The sequence below is a fragment of the Myotis brandtii genome, unplaced genomic scaffold (assembly GCF_000412655.1).
Source record: "Myotis brandtii unplaced genomic scaffold, ASM41265v1 scaffold698, whole genome shotgun sequence".
NCBI classification, from domain to species: Eukaryota; Metazoa; Chordata; class Mammalia; order Chiroptera; family Vespertilionidae; genus Myotis; species Myotis brandtii.
This window is the reverse complement of record NW_005370731.1, coordinates 1313768-1318748: the sequence shown is the minus strand read 5'-3', so window position 1 is coordinate 1318748 and position 4981 is coordinate 1313768. Positions and strand designations below refer to the sequence as shown.

At 44.4% G+C, this 4981-nt stretch overlaps 1 pseudogene; it reads left to right on the top strand.

The window, feature by feature from the left end:
- Positions 1–3290: 3290 nt before the first annotated feature.
- On the top strand, positions 3291–4169 carry LOC102240695 (annotated as a pseudogene).
- Positions 4170–4981: the final 812 nt, after the last annotated feature.

Genomic DNA, 4981 nt, shown 5'->3' with positions numbered 1-4981 from the left:
TAAAATAATTTTTAAAAATAAAAATAAATAAATGAAACACACAAGCACACATTTCATTAGCCGTCGGAACAATAACATCATCACTTGCTATGCAGTCTCTGGAAAACTCCAGAGAATGAAAAAGGCAAATGACCTCTTCATATTATTATGAAAATAGTCTTCATATTGCAGATCCTCTAAGTGGACTTGGGAACCCACAGAGGTCCCCAGGCCTCGCTTTGAGAACTGCTGAGCGAGATTGTGATGCTGTGGTAATAAACAACCCCAGAATCTCAGCAGCTTAGCACATGGGTTCACTCCGTCCTTGGACTTCATGTCCCCTGAGGGCTGACTGCGGCTGGAGCGCGGCTGGGTCTTAAGTCCAGGGGAAAAGCAAGCGCGAGGAAGTCTCGGAGTGAAAGCTGTGGCCTGCTGGCTGTGCATGTTCTTGGCCAGAGCTGGTCAGACGGCTCTTCCTTACCACCAGGAGGCGGGGAAGTGCAGCCCCGCCTGCGGTATGTGAAAAGGATCCTTTCTCCTTGAAGAGATTTTTCTTTTTAATTTTGGGGAAATGTCTTTCTTAGAAGCCCCAGCAGACTCTCCCTGGGTCAGAATTTGACCAGTTGCTGCTCAAGAGAAGTAGTGTTAACCCAAGAGGCTCAGACCCATCACCACCACCCCCCACCCCACCCCCCACCCCCGGGCAGGGGCAGGGGACCTTCGCCCATCAACATGTTGCTGCCCACCCAACGGCTGAAGAACCCCCCCCCCCCCCCCCCCCCCCCCCGGGCAGGGGCAGGGGACCTTCGCCCATCAACATGTTGCTGCCCACCCAACGGCTGAAGAAAATCGGTGCCTCGTTAGCAAGAAAGAAGAAGAGAAATGGCTTCACAACCTTTCCCTCTCGCTTTTGGTTTGGTCTGCTCTCACACCCGTAATCACAAATAGTTTAGTGAAAAAAGCAAGACACATACTTGGGCGTATCTCTTGAAAGGGAGATTTCCCTGTAAAGCAACACTTGCCTAAGAGATATCAAAACTGAATATCGTATTTCATCACAACTAGTCCTAACCGGCTGAAGCTAATAAACAGGTGTGGACTTTGAGCGACTCCTGGGTGCCAGACCCTAACTCCTTCCTGACTAATAAGCAATGGACTTGTCTTAACCAATTGGGTCAGACCCATGAATTCATTCCATTCTATGCAAAGTGTTAGTTTTTAACTATTAATTAGCATATTACCATGGAAACCCCCCCCCTACTCTCTTGACTTCTCCCTCTCAGCATCCCTCCCGGTGACCCTCCTCTGCACTGGTGAGTGCCCGTGCCTGGCAAGTACATTCAGCCTTTTTCTTTTTTAAACTTTTTATTTCATTTATTATTATTATTATTATTATTATTATTTTTTTTGAGAGGAAGGGAAAGGGAGAGAGACACATCAATGATCAGCTGCCTCCTGCACGCCCCCTACTGGGGATCAAGCCCACAACCCTGGCACATGCCCTGACCCGGAATGGAACCAGCAACCTTTCAGTGCATGGAACCATGCTTGATCAACTGAGCCGCCCGGCCAGGGCTCTTTTTTAAACCTTGCTGATCTTTTTTTTATTCATTGCTAATCTTTAGAATGATTACATTTTAGCTCTTTAAAATAGGTTTAAATGGGAATTTGGTCTACAATTTGACTCTCTAGAAAAAGGGTCATTAAACTTTTTCTATAAAGGGCAGATAATAAATGTTTTAGGCTTTGTAAAGGTTGCTGTTTCAAGTAATCAACTCTGACTTTATAGCTCAAAGGCAGCCATAGACAATATGTAAATGAATGGGAGTGACTGTGTTCCAATAAAACTTTATTTACAAAAACAGGCTGATGACTGGGTTTGGCCCCGGGGGGCATAATTTGCCAACTGCTGAACTAGAATTAAAGCCACTGAACTACAGTCTATTATAAAAATCAACCTAAAAGCAAGGTAGAAATCAAGTTGGAGAACCCTAGCTGTATTCATCATATCTCCCAAGATGTAGCCCTCTGCAGAATGGTCCCTAGCAAAAAGGGGTCAGAAAGCCACACAGTTGTTCTATGAGCTAATGGGGGCTAAGTACAGGTTGGTCTGTCATGCCCCAGAGTAACCTGACCTAACCAAGACAGTAGCCTTTAGTGATCAGAATTTTTTTTCACATATATTTTTAGTGATTTCAGAAAGGAATGGAGGGTGAGGGATAGAAACATCAATTTTGTTTTACTATGGTTGCAAATATCAAAAAATTTCTATATGTGACACGGCACCAGAGTTAAGTTAGGGTTTTTCAAAATGCTGACAGACCGCGCTCAAAAGGTTCACCATCACTGCTCTATCCACTGAACCAAACCAGCTAGGGCTAGCGATCAGAAATTTAAGACCATTTATAGAAAAGGATTATTTGTTTAGTTTTGTCCTTAAACTGGGCAAATAATCTAGAACAGTGGCTATCCCACCTCAGGACCTTCTGCGGTGATAGAAATGGTCTATATCTGTGCTGTCCAGCGTGGTGGCCACCAGCACATGTGGAACTGAGCATTTGAGATGTGGTTAGTGAGACTAAGGAACTGAATTTAAATTGTATTTAATTTTAACTGTACTTTAGTAGCCACATGTGGTTAGCTACCTCTGTAGTGGACAGTAGAGGTCTAGAGGTCCAGCACATGTAGCTCTAGTCCGTGGGGAGCTCTTGGACCCAATGAGGAGTCCTCAATATCCTTATAATAATGCACCTATTTTTCATTAAGATCGGCTGAAACCCACAGCTACCGACAGCTTCCCTCCTCACACACTCTCGTTTAGATGTTTAGAATTCAGAAAAATTCTAAACGAGCTGCAGGAGAAATATCTGTGACAAGAAAAAAAAATTCTGCGACGTCCTAAATGGAATTACAGGGGGCAGAAGAGTGAGAGAAGGAAGCAAGAGTAATGGCCGTTAGTTAATGACAGCTGGGGGCCAGTGAGCAGAAGCCGGCTGCTTTCCTGAGTGTGTGAGGCCCTGACTCAAGCTCCAGGCTTCTGTAGCCACCACCACATGATGAATCTGCCGGAACTTTCATGACGTGTCGCCTATAACCATTCAAGACTAATAAATATTTCTTCCTTGTGGACTGTGCACTATCCTAGAACTGCCTTCGCCTTTTCCCACCCCCTTATCTGTAGTCTGCGTAAATTCTTTGAAAATAACTTACATCTTCCTTCCCCAAAACGATGTATAAAAGTGCTCATTGAGGAACAAAAGTCGCTATAGCCAGTGATTTCTGCCCGCACTGCCATGGGGGGCGCAAGGGCACATCGGACACAAGTGTTTGGAATTTGAGTCTCAGCCGGGCAGTTTTTGCTGTTGTCGATTGAATTTTTTCCACTTCCCACAGGAAAGCTTAGATATGCCAACAACAGCCATTGCAAATAATGATGTCATGCTCAGAAGACAGGCTTATGTACATAAGAGTGTAATGGAAGAAGTGACGATAATTATTGCGACAGGAAACTTACAAAAAAGGATGATGATCTGTGGCCTCCCCCTGACAGGGTTGGCTGACGGGAGCTTGAAATGGTAATTGCAGATGAACGCATTTCTTTTACTACATCAAAAATAAGTTATCTTGCCCGGCTGGTGTGGCTCAGTGATCGAGTGTCGACTCATGAACCAGGAGGTCACTGTTTGACTCCCGGTCAGGGCACATGCCTGGGTTGCAGGTTCGATCCCCAGTGGGGGCTGTGCAGGAGGCAGCCAACCCATGATTCTCTCTTCTCCTTGATGTTTCTATCTCTTTTTCTCTCTCTTAAATCACTGAAAACATATTTTTATTTTTTCAAATATGTTTTATTGATTTTTTACAGAGAGGAAGGGAGAGGGATAGAGAGCTAGAAACATTGATGAGAGAGAAACATCGATCAGCTGCCTCCTGCACACCCCCTACTGGGGATGTGTCTGCAACCAAGGTACATGCCCTTGACCGGAATCAAACCTGGGACCCTTGAGTCTGCAGGCCGATGCTCTATCCACTGAGCCAACCCGGTTAGGGCTAAAAACATATTTTTAAAAGAATAAGTTATCTTATTGATGTAAATCAGTCAAAGGATCCTCGTATTCTGCTATTTGGTTCAGGACCTGAAATGTTTCATTTTCAGTCGTATTGGATTACACTTCAAGATGAAGCCAATCTAAATTCTGAGTGTTTGTAAGCTGTTTCATATTTAATTAAAGGATCGATCAGTAAGGGAGGGTTTACCTGGCATTTAAATATTGGGATTTTTATGAATATGAAGCAAATAATTTTTTGTATACACACTGAAAATGAGAAAATACCTAAACACGCCTAATGGTTATCTTCACTTGTGTCCAAGTGGGTTGGAAAGTCCCCACAGGCATTGAATTCTATAAATAAAAGCCACCTTTCATTGAAATGTTGCTCTAATAAAACGCATCAAAGCCTGAAAAAAATGCTGGTCAACTGCAGGGCACGCTTGTCTTCTCCACCTGGGCCTGCTGCCCAGGACTCCACGCGCCAGGACCTGCCCTTTCTGGCTAGCAGATGGCTCAATCAGCCCCTTCTCTCAGGAAAGGTTTTGGTCCAGAACGTTTTTGTTTAACGTCTGCTAAGGTATGAGGACCCACGGTCCCACCATGCCCCGAGGAAGGGCCTTACTGCCTCTGTTGTAAAGTACCCCTCGAATCACAGAAGGACGCCTCAAGAAGTCGAATTAAAGAGTCATATTTATTGCAATCCGGGACTATGAGGGGTCATTCCCAAATCTCATAGCAGTTATTTGGTCACAGTTCCAGGGTTATATAGGCAAAAAATTACAAAGGTATTGATTACATCTCAGGGTTTGGAATGAGGAACCTGGTTCGCAAAAAAAGCAGTTTACAGAAGCAGAAATTAAGCATGTTAATTACAGTTTTGGGCCTCGGGATCACTGAGTTGACAGAAACACATCATCTGGGACCGCTGGGTTGACAGGAACACATTATCTAGA